Source organism: Miniopterus schreibersii (genome assembly GCF_964146895.1).
Source record: "Miniopterus schreibersii genome assembly, chromosome: 13".
Classification (NCBI taxonomy): domain Eukaryota; kingdom Metazoa; phylum Chordata; class Mammalia; order Chiroptera; family Miniopteridae; genus Miniopterus; species Miniopterus schreibersii.
In genome coordinates this window covers 22,829,712-22,845,466 of record NC_138113.1, presented here as the reverse complement: position 1 = coordinate 22,845,466, position 15,755 = coordinate 22,829,712, and positions in this window count along the sequence as shown.

The following is a 15,755-nucleotide window of genomic DNA, read 5'->3' as shown; positions in this document are numbered from 1 at the left end:
TGACATCCTCTTGGCCAGCTCGCTCATTGTCTATAAAAGTGATGGGCATAGGAATGTGGGAGCTGAAATCGGGGGGTTGGGGAAGGTAAGGGCTGAGGGTGCTTCGATAGAGTGAAGTTGAAAATAGTCAGATGTGAGTCCTGCCTCTCCTGTTATCGCCCAGCTGGCTAGTGGCCGAGCCAGGCCTCCAACCCAAGCCTCCTGAATGCAGAGCTGACACTCTCGGTGGTGCTGTGCCTTAACCCAGCCTTGCCCTGACTTTGGCCTCCCCTTCCACTGCATCCTGAGATGGGCATAGAGGATGCAGTGAAGAGCAAGTACAGCTTGATCTTTGCAGCCTGCTGAGCTATGGTAGCTACTTAATCTGGGGAGATTCCTGATTCCCTGACTCAGAAATTAGCACGTAAGTGCAGAAACCTAATAGCTAACTCGAGACAAGAACTCTAATAAACCTAATAAGGTTTAATTGTTTCTATTTGTAATCTGAAATGAGCTGGTTGGGTTGCTGGGGCTTGGGCCAGGGCACCTTCTTTCTTTAATATATGTTTGCTACCAGCTGCCGAGGGAGCCTTCCTGTCTGTATTATTAATATGATATAGGCCTTTGGTTTCCAGTATCATCTCTGGAATTTTTGTCTCAGATCCTGTGCAAATGAACATGATCCCCTGGCAGGAATGGTGTTTGGGAGTCCTGGCACCAGGCTCGGGACCTCTGGGTTTCACGTGAGGAATGCCAGATGCCGTCAGCCCTGGCCCTCTTCCTGGGTCAGCATCTCTGCACTGGAGGAATCACCCTCCGCCCATCCCCAACCATTAGGGTGTGAGCTTATATCTGGAAGCCTTGGGGTGCTCTTGCTGAAGGGAGGAAACTACTGGCTCATGAGGACTGTCATCCAGTGACTTTCCCAAGACAGAGGATCAAGAACAATTTTCTAAATATCTCAGGATAACTAGAAAGGGTTGGGATGGGGTCATAGGCCACCTTCTAATATTTTGGTGAGCGGAACAAAGCTTTACTCTTTAAATGAAACTGTGCTGTGCTTCCCACATCATACCACATGGAGAACAGAATGACTGTTGGACATCCAAGGAAAGTCAACAGGCTACTTGCAGCCGGAGGAAGCTCCTGGTCTAGGGGCTCCGGCCGCCCCAGCGGCCGAGAGGATACGTATCTCAGACCACCGGTAACCCATCAGGGCCTGCTGAGTGCCACAGTTGGCAGTTTGGGGAACTCTGGTGGGAGACATGGAATGGCCTAGCCTAAGACTGTCAGGCTGCCCTTCATTTATTTTACATTCGCCCCCACAAATATTTTTGAGCAACTGCCCTGCATCAGGCATTGCACTCAGTTCTAGGGATGGAGACTGGATGGGCAGAAGCAGGGACATATTGTCCCTGGCCTCGTGGAACTGAGGGAGACAGACATATGGCTGAGTGGTTCTGTCATTGACTGGCTAAGTGACCTTGGGCAAGTCACTTAACCCCTCCAAGCTTCACTTTGTTCACCTGTCAAATGAGAATAAAAAGCATGCACTGTGTGGGACTGTTGCGAGGATGGGAGGAGGCTGATTAAATAGCATGTTTATTAAACAGCCCAGCTCAGCGGCCTCCTGGTAGGAAGCACTTAGCGAGCGGGAGGCACTTGATACGCGGTAAAGGCTGATGCAGGGCTATGAGACTGTTATATCCCATCTCCCACTCTGCATCGCCCGCTGGCATTTCACAGTGGTTTCTCCGAAAGGGGTCTTTATACGGTTACTTCGAATCATTTGGGAAGAAGTAGGGATGGGAGAGGAGGAGGCTATTGCTAAATGTACTGACTGTCCTTTCCTATTCCTAAAACTTTCCAGGGAAAGTAGACAAGGCTGCTGGCAGCTGGCAGCTACTGTCCAAGGCCTCTGGGCTAGTGTAGGCTTGGGGTTTGTGTATTTTTTCCAAGTTCTCCAGGTGATGTGGATGCAGGGCAGGGTTGAGAAACACTGGTGGGGTTGACAATTTGGGGGGTGACTTCCTGTCTACCACCAATCACAAAGGTCTATAGCCATAGGTCCTCTGCCAGCCATGTGGGAGCTAGTCAGTGACCCCAACCCCCTGCCTCAGCTGACTGGACAAGGGGCACCCCGGCTGAAACCTGGACCATCAGAATTCCTCACCCGCAAACCTGGAGTAAGGACCCAGAGATCCTGTTCTTGGCTAGACTGGAATTTCTCCTTAGAGCAAAGGAGAAATATAAATTTAGCACCAGCAAGGAGGCTTTTAAACACTATGCTGACTGAGTTAGCAGAGAGACAGGAATTAAGTCATCGGGAGAGGAAGAAAGAGTATCCCTGGGTCCCCAAGGAACTTGCATTTTCTGATTTCAGTCCCCTCCTTAGGCTCAACTGCTCTTGCCTGCAGGTTGCGTGAGACCAGCACTTGTGGCTTTAAGTTAGCGTGAGGTTGTTTCTGTTTCTTGCAACCCAAACAGTTCTCCTTAATAAAAGAAGGGGAACTTATTTATGAAGAAAGGAGAGGGTCTGGAGGATTAGGTAATTAAATCAGGAGTCTGGAATTTATTTAGTTAAGTTCAGGGTATTCACTCTTTTATCATCTCACTTAAACTAATTTTTAGCATGGAGTAGTTTCAGTGTTGCACCCGAAGCTTTTATGATCTGCTTCTTATACCTGAGAAATTGTCACTCAGCTTCACCCACATAGGAGCCTGGAATGATAGTGATGATACCTTATAGCTGTATATGCCTTACGGTTTACAAAGCCCAGCTCACATTTGTAGGAGACTATGAACACAGTTGTTTAATTTTTTTATTATCTTAATCTGCTGCATTCTGAGCATTGTGCTTTGTGCTATTTAAAATTGCCTTTTAGCCCGGCCGGGAGGGGGTCAGCAGTTGAGTGTCGACCTAGGACCCAGGTGATCAGGGTTCGTTCGATTCCCAGTCAGGGCACATGCTTGGGTTGCGGGATCAATCAATGACTCTCTCGTCATTGATGTTTCTGTCTCTCTCTCTCCCTCTCCTTTCCTCTCTCTGAAATCAATAAAGATATATTTTTTAAAAATAAATAAAATAAGATTGCCTTTTAGTTCACGAGGGCTCCTGCTAAAAACTTTACAATCAGCATCTCCCCCCTATGTGGATGACAGCACCAAAGAAAATGGGTTTAAATTAAGAGAGAAGGTAGCTCCAATCTGCAGTGGAAGGAGAAGCAATGTACCTGGAAATCTTCAAGAACAGAGTGATATGATCAAGACATATACCTGTCTGATGGCAGAGGCTAGAGCCTTGACTCTTTCTCTCCCCACCCCACCCCAGCCCCGGGCTTTTATACTTCTAAATGGTGAAGTTGTCATGTGAGAATATGACCTCAGTGTACTGTGAGTGATCACTTGACACTGCAGTGGCCCAGTTTTGGTTCCTGTTATCACTAAAGCTGTTTCCTTGCCCATAAAGTGAGACTGATAACACTACTGGTTTATTAGGTTCTCCAGAGAAGCAGAGCCAACAGAATCTATCTATCATCTATCTATCTATCTATCTATCTATCTATCTATCTATCTATCTATCTATCTATCTATCAATCATCTATCTATCTATCTATCTATCTATCTATCATCTATCTATCGAAGAGAGAGAGAAAGAGATTGATTTTAAGGAACTGGCTCGCCTGACTGGTGGTCCAAGTCCAACATCTTCAGGGTAGACATGCAGACTGGAGACCAAGGGAAGAATGGCCATCTGAGTCCGAAGGCAGTCTTCTGAGAGAGTTCTTCCTCAGGGGAAGTCAGTCTTTGTTCTATTAAGGCCTTCAACTGATTGGATTAGGCCCACCCACATTATGGAGGGTAATCTGCTTTACCTGAAGTCCACTGGTTTAAATGTTAATCTCATCCCCCACCACCCCACCCCAAAAAAACGATCACAGAAACATCTAGAATAATGTTTGACCAAATATCTGGACACTATGGCCCAGCCCAGTTGACACAAAAAGATGAACCATCACAGCTGGTCTCTCTAAGGACAGGCTTGAAGAGGTAATTAGTCAGGAAATGTGAGAAGTGCTTTATAAAGGGTGAATTTTCTATACTGTGAAGAGAAGGAGGAGCTCTGCTGGCCTCCTTCCTTCCCCCCAAGCAAGAGAGCCCTGGCACAGGGAGGGTTAAGGAGCCCCTGCCTTCACGCCTCTCCACCTGCGTCTGAACTGTCACTGCCCCCTCCCTGCCCCTCAGGTGAGGGGCCGGAGAGGGGCCTGAAGTTGCCTGCCACCTGATACTTCCTTCCTGCCTGGATTAAAGTCATATTGTCAAGATCATGTCCGTGTTTACCAAATTAGCAAATGGGCTTCAAGTTAAACACTGGGCCAGTTGTGAGAGGGGTCTTTTTTAAAAAATGCGACCGGTCTCAGGGGATTACTCACAGGTGATGGGCTGTTTGCCTGTTTTGGACTCGTGGCCTTTAACTTCATGTCACTTTAAATCGCTTTTCATGGAAAGCCGCATCCCTGCTTTTCCTCAGCCTCCACTGAGAGCCTCCGGGCAGGCATTTCTGTGCACAGCTGGAGCCTTGCCTCGCTGTGGGGCAAACTTCTTTCTTCTGGGCCCAACAGAGACAAATCTCCTCTGGTCAGTGGTTCCAGAATGGAAAATAAAGTGTGTTGAAACACTTCACTCCCCACCAGGAATTTCTACCAACAGAGCAGGACTGAGCGGGGCTGAGCGGGGCCAAGCAGGGCAGAGAATTTGTAGCCAGCCTTTTATGGCCTGCTAATGAGCGACAAAGAACACTGGGGTTTCTCTGTGAGGTGGGCATGGCACCAGCTTTGGTCTGGGTGTTCCTTTTGCATCTAGATGTTGGCATCAGGGCCACAGCGAATCCCCAGGGATGTGACTGCATCTTCTGCCAGACGGATGCACTGATCTCAGTGCATGGGGGACACTCAATGATGGGAGACACCTTCACCCCAAGGAGACAGGCTGCTGAGAGAAGCAGGCCTTCGGTAGACAAAGTGATGAATGTCTTCTGTAGATTTTCATACTGAGCTTTATTTTGTAGCCTATTAATTTTTAAATGCTATTTATTTTGGAAAAACGTTAAAAGGAAAGAAAGAAGTGGGTTTCATCAGCCTTACCACGCACCATTCTGCAGTTATTTCTCTAAGGCAGCAAAGCTGCCATCTGAAAAGTGAAAGACTTAGGTCAATTATTTTTCTTTCCTTGGCTTACCGGACAGCAAAAAGCTGGTTTAACTGAATTGACCAGTTGTTTGATGAATCAATCAATCAGCAAATATTTGTTCTGTGAGGCCTGTGAGCAAGGCACTCACTGTTTGATTAAGTTGTTTGATGAAACAGAACAAATAGACCTGTCTTCTAGGCCCCTTGTAGACACAATCTAGCTGTGTGTAGCTAATTACCTTACCACCTCTAATTACAAATACATGCTCAAACCCAACTCTTTTCCTTGAACCAAAAGTTAATCCTGGAAATCTGGTAATGCAATTACTATGCTTGTTTCAACAAGTGAGAGAGAGAGGGGGTGAGAGGGAGAGAGGGAAGGAGGGCGGGGTGGAGGGGAGAAAGGACAGAGAGAGACAGAGAGAGAGAATATGAATATGCCCCATTTACGCAGCCCCACGTGAGGGAGAGTTACAAAAAGACTTTTATATTCAAGGTCTGTAATTGAGCATGATTTGGTGTCTAAGAGTTGGCTTTGAAAAGAAGCCGGAACCACCTTTTCTAAGTGGCATTTAATGTAGTCCCCATGGGTTTAGCTTTTTCATTAGCTTAGTTTTTAATTGATGTCACAACTCAAAGTCAGGACCATATTTCAAGGAGGAAAGAATGAAAACACTCAGGAAACACACACAACAACCAAAAAGCTCTAAACCCCAATAGTGAAAAAACGTTTTTCTTCTAAACATCATCTTAGTATGAAGCAAACTGATCTGTCAGATATGCTTGTCACATCCACATATTTTATAATCCAATATGTTCAGGCAAGAATTTTGGCATGATCTGCCAAAAAAACCTGAACTTTTCTTGACACTTTAAGCAGCACGTAATATGTTGGCGGGGGGGCTGTCGGATTTGGGGGAAGCCTTAATTTAACCCTTTCATTCATCCTCTAAACATCCTTTGGAGTTAGAGCAGTTCTAGGAACCACCACAGACAGGCAAAGGTATTAACCAGCCTTGAACTCTGACAGTGGCTATTGCTACAGTCCCCACCTGTGGCCACTCCCCAACATGTGAGTCAGGACGAGCTTTCAGCCAAACCCTCTCTCAGGGATGACCTCACTTGGAATACCATCCAATCCAGCTCAATTCACCGAACCACAGGGTTGCGCAGGACTATTTTTGATGATCTAATTCACTGGTTCTCAATCTTAGCTGCACAATGGAATCACCTGGGATGCTTAAAAAAAGACAAAGATTGATGTTCAGCCCCTCCCAACACTATTCAAACAGAAGCCCTTAGGTAGGCCCTGGCTATTGAGACTTTTTCTAACGTGATGCCAGGGTTGAGACCCACAGTCCAACCTCTCATTTTACAACTGATGAAACTGAGGCTCCAAGGCAGTGATGACTGCCAGTGTCAGGGCCAGGACGCATATCCAGGCACACATCAATTTGGTTTGCTAGATGGTGGATGAACACCTGCGGAGTACTCACTCCTGCCCTGGGCGCCATGGGGTTACAAGACAAACCTGAAACCTGCTCCTTGCCCTCAGTGGGTGGCAGGACTAATGGGGGGAGCTGTCAAATGAACACTAGGGCAATATCCAGCCAAGGGTAGAGCTTCATAACATCCAACGCCAGGTCCAGACTAAAGTATCCTGGAAGACATGCAAACAACATTGGTCAGAGTAGAGGCAAGCATTAGTGAAATCAGGAATCCATAGGCAGAGCTCAGGGCAAGGAGATGTGGCCAGTGAAGGGAGGAGAGGACACTTTCCAGAGGGAAGAGCTTGGGTGACAACTTGGAGGTTGGAACGAGTGATGTGTGGGTCATGTGCTTTGGTGGCCTTTGCTGGAGAGAGCCTAGGACTTGAGGGAAACGTGTGGGGTATGAAGAGTCAGGGCAGAGAGGCTGGTGAAAGGTAGGTATCCACAGCAGATAAGGTAAAGGGTGACTGCCTGCTCCACATGGAGGGACACCACTGAAGTTAAAACTAAAAGGCAGAAGGGACTCAACATGAAGGCATTGATGAGAGCCTTGTTCTGATTGGTTGGTGCTCAAGTTGTACCAGTAGTTAAATATTTTGAAGACCTCCCCTGTATCACATCCTTGGCCACTTGGAGCCAAGTCCTTTGGAAGTGTTTTCTCATGCCATGTACTTTGGGGAGTCCTGTGCTGCTGCATGGAAGAGGCAGCTGAAGCTCAGTAACTGTTCATGGGGGTGGGGGGTGGGCATTCAGAGATAAACAAGTGAAGGGAGGCTTCAAGGTAATGCCAGTAAAGCTCTATGTTCTCAAGTATTCAGCCTGTGGCCCCTGCTGCCATCCACAGCAGTCAATGGACCATAAGACTTGTGGGGCCTCTCCTTCCTTGCACACATCTTTTCACGGAGCCTCCCCAGTTTTATCTTTCGTGGACCTCTTGAGTCCTCCCTTCATTCAGCAGATCAAACCTGCCTTTACTGTGCTTTGTGTAAGAACAGGCCCAGAGAGCAAGATCTTGGGGCCAGCATCCCGGGCCAAGTAGTACCTTTCGGAAGTGGAAGGAAGGTGGGCTTTCAGTACCCGATGTCCCTTCCTTCAGAGCCATTTTGCTCAGAGCCCCTTAGGAGCCCAAGGGAAGACAGGCATTCTTCTTGGGTCCCCTCTTCAGCTACGTTGCCTCCTTCACATCACATTTGTTACTTGGTTGTTGTCGCCTCCATTTGCTTTCTAAGTGGATGTGGCTACTAAGGAGCCACTGCCATTCTGCAGGAGCCCGTTCTCCCTCAACACCGTGTATGCTTCGGGAAGCCCTTGGGATCCTTGTCTTCCGAGCCCAGCTCAGGAATCCTTCCTAGATTTCATTTTGCTTAACTTGATCCTAATAGTGATGTCAGTTCAAAATGCCCACCTACCAAAAAGTAGGGGAGAATAAATGAACGATGACTGGGCCAGCTTGGATTTGTCTTTATAAGAAAGGGTTGCTCTTTATTTTATCATGTTCCTTGTGCTTTAGCTCTAGGAGTGCATAGCTGAAAGAGACCTTTGAGGTCACTTGACCCAACCCCTTCATTTTATAGTCAGTGTAGATGAATGGCTAAGGTCTAGTGTCTTATTAATTGAGTTTAATCTTGGTCCCACTACTTTGAAGTTGCATGAGCTTGGGCACATCACTTAACCTCTTTGAGCAATTATAATAATTGGTCTTGTTTCATTGGGTACTATCCATATTTAAAGAAGATAATCCATATAAAGCGCTTAGAATGGAGACTGGCATATCAGTCTTATTTTACTATTATTATTATTGCTATAAACAAAGAACTTAAGACATGAATATATTCTGTAGACTTGTTGGAAACTGGATACTGGGAACTATTGCGTAACTTGTCATGTTAGTTAAGTGGTTCTTAAGCTTTTCACCAAAGCATCCCACATGTCAGAGAAAACATAAACCCAATCTAGGGGCTCAGATCGATTCCATGAGAGTTAAATATTTTGGAATTTTATGTTATCTTTTTAAAAATGCATACAAATTTTGCATTTTATTTCTTAATGAATCTGCTTTTGTTCCAATATAGAAACAGTGGTTTCTCCTCAAAGTCTTTATAAGACCAACTTTCCTAAACATACGTGATGCTTGGTCATTGTATGGTGAGCGTATTAAGAGTGTGTAGCTCTAGTCTGAGAGACGTGAAGGTAGCATGCAGAGCGTCTTCAACAGCTAGTGACCATGAAGAATGGGACTTTGGTCTTTTACAGGAAACAGAGGGAGAAAGTTACACATAAGCAGCACCTCCTCCCTGGAAAGGAGGTGAGACCAGCTATGTGAGATGATAGCTTCACCCCCAAAAGCTGGCAGCTTTTTATTCTTGGCAGACCCAGAGGCCCCTCTGTGTGACGCTCGGGGCTCCAGACAGGGGGCTCTATTCTCGCCATACCCCGGGGAGGCCACAATCTGAAAGATGTAGCGTGACTTGGTGCCTCCAGGCAGGCTGTGTGCTGAAACGGAGGCGAGACAGACCGTCAGCGTGGAAACCATGCGGTGACAGCTTCCTTCACCCTCCAGACCAGTCAGCTCACGGGGAACTGACAGGCCTCGACTAATAAGGTAAACAAAGGCTTTAGAGCATGGAGGAGGAATGCCCAGATTCTTTCTTTAATGTTTCCCTATTCATAACATGTCACATGTTAATGCCTGGCCTGGTGGAGGTAGCAGTTCCTGGCTTTTAAGATCTCCCAAGGGTGGTGATAGGAGAGGCCGGAAGCCTAGAGGCTGGGCTCAGAGTCAGAGCAGCTCTCTCGTTGCTGTCCCAGGCATCTGGCTGCTTCCTTAGGAAGCCCATGGCTCCCGAGTTTGCATGTTTGAGGATAAAGTCCAGACTCTAGCCGGGTGGTCAAGGCCCCAGGATGGTCATTGTCCAGCTTTGTCTTTCCCCACTCCATGCTCCTCACACTCGCTCACCTTTCCCATCTGGAAGTTCAGTTCTCTGTGTTGGTCTAGACAGCTTCTAGGAAAAGCCACCTCAGCTTTACCGCCTCAGAGGTCTAGCAACTATGTGTGCTCCCCTTTGGACCTAGAAAAGCCGCCAGCTTTTCTGGATCAAATCTCTCTCCACTCTGGGCATTTCTGCCTCCTGGATCTCTTTCCTGTGCACCCACCCACACTCTCCTTTGCAAGGCAGAGCCCCTTTGCAGGGCTAGGATGGCAGTAATACAGCATTTCTGTGCCATTACTTAAAAAGACGAATGGCCTGTTAGCTTTTTAGGATGTAATTTAAAAGCCATTTGTCTAGTGGTAATAACTGGAAATGGACTTCCGCTGCAGGCCGGTATGACTTCCTCTAGGAGCAAGAGATCGGCTAATGGTGACCAGTTGGCTGTGGCTGTTTGCAGCTTACCCAGTTTCCACTCGGAGGCTCAGAGAGGGGAAATGGCATTTTGAGAAGACTGTGAGCTCACAGAGCACTTCGGAGAAAGGCAGACACCCTTCCCTGGAGCCACACATCTACTCTGAGAGGACCAGGAATAAAAACTGGCTTAGGGGGCCAGGGATCGTGATGGTTTAACAACCAAATCTCACGCATCAGAACCATTGAAATCTGAAAAGGCCAGGCTTCATCTGTCCTCTCTTTAAGAATCTGCAGGTAAGTGTGAGTTATCTGCTTCGCTGCACCTCAGAAGTGACATCTCTCAGACAACTGAGGCTTTTTCCTGCAGACAGCATAGCTCTCATTCTAACCATTCAGGATAGACAGTTTTCAAGAACGTATTACCCGTGCCGCCTCTTCGGCAAGATCCTGGCAGAGATGTTAAGTGTTCATTCATAATGCAGGGTGACTTCTTTGAATAACAGTTTTACAAATGTTGTCTTCTCTTTGCTATCCTTTTGTTCATTCTATGTTATTTTACAATTATGTTACCTCATCTATCTTGGTATTTAATATATATCCACTCCTTAGTTAGTAGGAAAAAATGATAAAACATCCCAAATGGTAGAATAAATGATGACCTGTTCACTCAATGGGTCACTCTGTGGCCTTTGAAATAATTGTTGAAGACTATTGAAGTAGAAATTGAACTACTGGAAGGAAGTTTGTGCTGTGTCACTGAGTGATGCTGTAGGCTGCTGCTAAACAGCATGTACACTAGGAAGGCCCCGTGCCTGGATCCTGCAGAGCTCTCACTCCACACTGTCCAGATCTACAAATGAAGACGGCGAAGTAGCTAGCCTTAGATGCAAGTTCTGTGTATTCAGTTCCAGGCAAAGGAAGCAACATTTACTGATCATCTACCATGTGCCAGACGCTGTTTCAGGAGCTTTCATCTGTGACCTGTTAATCGTGATGATGGTGCTCTGAGGTCATCTCCGTTCAACAGACAAAGACGCTAAGCTAAGAGACGTGGTGTAACGTGCTTGGGTCCGCACAGGTGAGAGACAGTGGAGCTAGGATTTGAATATCAGTGTAACTGACTCCAAATCCCAAGTCCTTTCCGCTGCACTATTCCAGTTATCTGCTGCCTCAGTCATGCTGCATGATGCATGACAAGCGACCTGGAAACCTCAGTGGTATGCGGCAATAAATGCATATTGCTCACCCTCCTGGGGTCAGCTGGGCGTCGGCCCGCCACTTCTGCTGTCCTGGCTGGGATCACTCACATGTCTGGTGGTTGAGTGGCCTCTAGCTGATCTAGGCTGGTCTTGTCTGGGGCCACTGAGGTGACTGGGTTCTTCTTCACATCTCTCATCCTTCAGTGTGCTAGCCCAGGCTTGTTCTGGTAACGATAAGGTGGAAGAAAGCAAGAGGAATCCACAGGCCCCTTGAAGCCAGACTGGGAACTGACACACGGTCATTTCTATTGGCCAAACCAAATCACATGACCAAACAACCTCTTTTTTATGAAAGGAACTGCAAAATTATGTGGCAAAGGGCGTGGATACGGGGAAGGGTGAAAAATTGGGATCTTTAAAGCTTTCACCACATAGAACAAGTTGCCTTATTCAAGCAGGTGTTCTGAGGGCTTCATTTAGACATTCATCTAATCTTTTTGAGGTTTTAGGTAAGTGGGTATGGGGTGTGGGGACAGGAAAGTTAGGGGGGGCTAGGAGGAAGAAGGAGACAGATAGATGTTTAACTAAAATAACACCATTCTATAGTATGTTATTGGCTGTACTGAGGGGAAAATTATTCTATCCTTAAATAAATTTGAGAGATGCTGAATAAATCAGAGTTAAGGTTTATCTACTGCAGTACTTCTCAGTGCCTTTAATATTTCAGTGTACACTGTGAATATATAGGGGAGTATTAAACATTTCCCAAACTAATTTGACCATGGGATACTTTTTATGCAATCCACCTTTCAACATCTCTTAGAAAAAATGTTCTGGGAAACCCCAGTATTGGAAACACTGGACTAGATGGTTTTTAGTTGATGACTTTTAATACCATGCTCTATTATTCTATGCTATTTTATAACATGGAGATACACTATGGGACTATTAAGAGAAGGAGAAGGGTTTTTGTTGTTGTTGTGTTTGTTTTTTTCCATCCCTACACTAAATGGACCCAGACTCATGATCTAGAAAGAAAACAGCAAGAATAATGGTTTCCACAGCACCTCCTTGGCTGTCAGCGGGTAACGTGTTACTGCAGTTAGTGCTTTTTGCTGCCAGGCTCGGCCTCTCAGATGCTACACCTGGGCAAGGGGCTGAAAGCCAGGCATCTTGTGGAGAGTGCAATACATGGGCTTTGTAAAGCTTATTTGCTCCTTGATAGTCTTTTCTCTTCCCAATGGGCATCATGATACCCATGTGCCATGTTCTGTGTGCTTGAAATTCCTGCAAGTCTTTCCTTCAGGTAACTGCTATCACAGAAATAAAATTGCAGGAGGAGAGGGAGCTCAATTTAAAGAGCAGTTGTCACACACTTTAGGAACGTGCTTGAAGTACCAGCCACCCAGCCTGCTAGGAATTCTGGCAGGGAGTGGGTTGGGGGCATGTAAAAACTGCACCAGACAGCCGACTCTTACTTCCCTCCAGAGGCCTAAAAAATATGACTGTAGCTGATTTCACAGGGCTAAAAATGTCCTGTTGTCCTCTCTTCTGATGATCTCCGTGTCTCACACGGCACAGTGCTTACTGTCTGGGACTCACACCCACTGCGTGGGTGATAGTGCGTGAACTTGTGCTCTTTGGAACTTGTATTCATTCACACAACACATTTCTCAGGTGCATAAAAGTTATGCATGAGTCTCTGTTATTAATCATTTGAAATTTAATTTGAATATGACAATTTTCTCTTACTCTTCAGTTTTCCCTTTCTCTACCACTCAAGCTCATGTGACATTTCAGACGCAATCTGGGTCTCTTTCCTGACAATGTGGGGTTCCTGACTTTTACTTTAATGGGGGGTGCTCAGAGGCCCAGGCAGAGGTGGGGTATCTTGCCGGCGGGAACTTAATGAGTAGAGAATCTGTGAGTGAGGCCCAGGATTTGCTGCCCCACAGGTCCTTCCTCTCTCCCACCTTTCTTTCTCCGGGCCTGGCGACCAGTCTCTGCCAGGAGAGCTAATTAATGAGGGGGGCAGGCCATCCATAGCTCTGTGCTCAGGCTCCTGAGGGCCTTTCCCAGAATGCCTTAGGCAGGGGCTCTATGGGGAGCACTGTCCAATGATTCTTTTCCTTTGCCAGCTAGAATTCTCAAGAGCTGAGAAGGATTCTCCTCGCTCACGAGGAGGTGTGAGTTGAAGAACCACAGAGGACAGAACTCTAACCAGCTCTCGTCGGGGTTTCCCCTGCGGGAACTAGGTCCTCTCCCCCAGCTCCATCCCTCTCCCCGTGTCTCATGACCTGAGCAAAAGGCAGGCTCAGCTCCCACAGGTGCAGAGGTCCCTCTCTCCTAACCGAGCAGAGAAGAGTGCTGAGAGCTGATACCCTGCTCCCGAAAACAGGAAGCAGGCTGGCTCGATTGCCTTGATAGGGAGCTATCGGACTGCCGCTCCTCACACTGGGACTTTTATCACCGCCAGTCATCAGCACTCTGGCAAGCTCATGAATAATGCATTTCCCAGTGATTTCCTCCCTCATTTGCCAGCTCCAGGCAATATTGATTAAAAATAAAAGTCTACAGAGCCCAGTTGTGTTATGGTAAGATTTATTTAAAATGACTGGGAGACAGGACACACATGTTTACATATGTGTGTTGGTATCTGTTGTCTGTGGATGATGACATTTGTTTAAGGGGCCACTGTGGTTATTCAGCAATCTTTTCAAGTTAAAGTTTGGTTCAGATTGAAGCCCTTGGAACAGCTGTGTGTTGTGGTGGACAGGAAGGTGAGGCAGAGTGGACCCGGGAGGAGGTGGGGGTGCACTGGGAGGAGTTACGAGCAGGGAAACTGAGCCATTGACAACAGTAATGTCTCTTATTCAGTTAGTGCGTGTGCTCTCTCCCTCTCTCTGCCATTGGTTGCAAAGACCCTCCTGGATGGAGCAGTCTCCATATCCAAAGAACAAATCTGATGGTGGTGTGTTGGAAATGTCCTGCAAAGGGGCTGAAACAGTAAAACAGCATATAACCAGTTCTGGTGACCCTGAGGCTGAGCTTGCAAAGAGAAGCAGTCAAGTGGGGCGGGATGTCAGTTCTGGTGGGTGACTCTGTCCTGCCGAAGCCGCCAGGACAGGCTGTGTCCCAGAGAGTAGCTGGCATCCTCACCGGCTGAAGGCTCCTGGCTGGGATCTTCTGTTTACTTCATGTGTGATTCTCAGGAGCTGGCAGAGAGAAACACATACCTGGGGTAACTGTGCTGATGGCAGGCCCTATGTCCCCAGCCCTGCTCACCCATCTTCCACCTCAGGCAAGCCAGAGGCATGCTTCCAGCTTGACAGGCCGTCCTGGCCTCCTACCTAATTATATTGTCACACAAGCTTTCAGAGATGCCAAGAAGAGAGCCCTCTTTGGGGAAATGTATTCCTCCCCCCAAACCGTCCACTTAGCCCTCCCCTCACCACGCTGGTCTTTCCCTCTAAAAGCTCAAGAGACCGTTCAGCAAGTGCCAGCCGCCTGCTTGGCGTTGAAAGAGGGCCTCACAGGAGCAGGAGGCGCTGCTTCGGTAATTCTCCCTCACAGCTTTCTCTCCAGGCGCTCGGGTCTGCATTCCCTGGGCTGGCTGATGGTGAAGCTGGAGAGGCCAGTCACTAAAGTTCTGGAGAGAACCCAAGATGTTGTGGGGGTTCAGAGGGACGGAGGGAGCTGTTCCACTGGCCAGAGAGGCTCAGGTGCCTCCTATCCATGGGCTCAACACTCCTCCCAGTTAAGAATCAGGACCCAAAGTCTTACCCGTGTGGCCTCTACTGTTTTGAAGGTATTTTCACATATAGTGTATTACCCGAACTGCCCCAAAAGTCTAGAGAGCTCTTCAAAATCTTTTATTCAGTTGTCTTATATAGCAACAGTTTAAGTTCTCTCTCCTCTTTCCTGCAATCCCAGACTTGTGGAAAAAGTAAGACTCCATACACGCAGCCTCCACTTTGTGACCTTCAACCCTCCTCCCACATTGACCTGGAGCTGCTTTCTTTGTGGTGGCCACTGACATCCAGGTCTAATCCTGGGGCCCTTTTGAAGTCCTCTCTTGCTCTAGTGCATTTTTTCTATTACCAGCTTTCAGGTCACCCCAGCTCTTCCCAGCCCTCCGCCCTCCTCCCAGTGCACCATGATGGTGTTACAAACTGGTAGCACGGTTAACCCCCAAAAATGAGTTTCCAATTGTGTCATCTACGTATCAGATACGGACAATATTTGTGGTCAGGCAACAATGATAGTGGTTCTCTCAAGTCTTTCCATTTGGACAACACACCAATTCGGCTCGCATACAGAGGTGGCCCTGGGTCCCTATTGCTAGTGACACTGGGAAGTCACCCAGCAGGAGTCTCACCCACTTCCATTTCCTTGGCCCCCAAGTGGTCTTGGAGGCCTCAGTGCTCTGTGTTTTGGACTTCTAATCCCCTATTTGCCAAGCAGCACATGGAACTGAATGTTCTCCCCCTCCCCCTCCCTACCTCACTGAGTCAAAAGTTTGAAGCCGGAACCCCTCTCTGGCTTGGGCCTTTG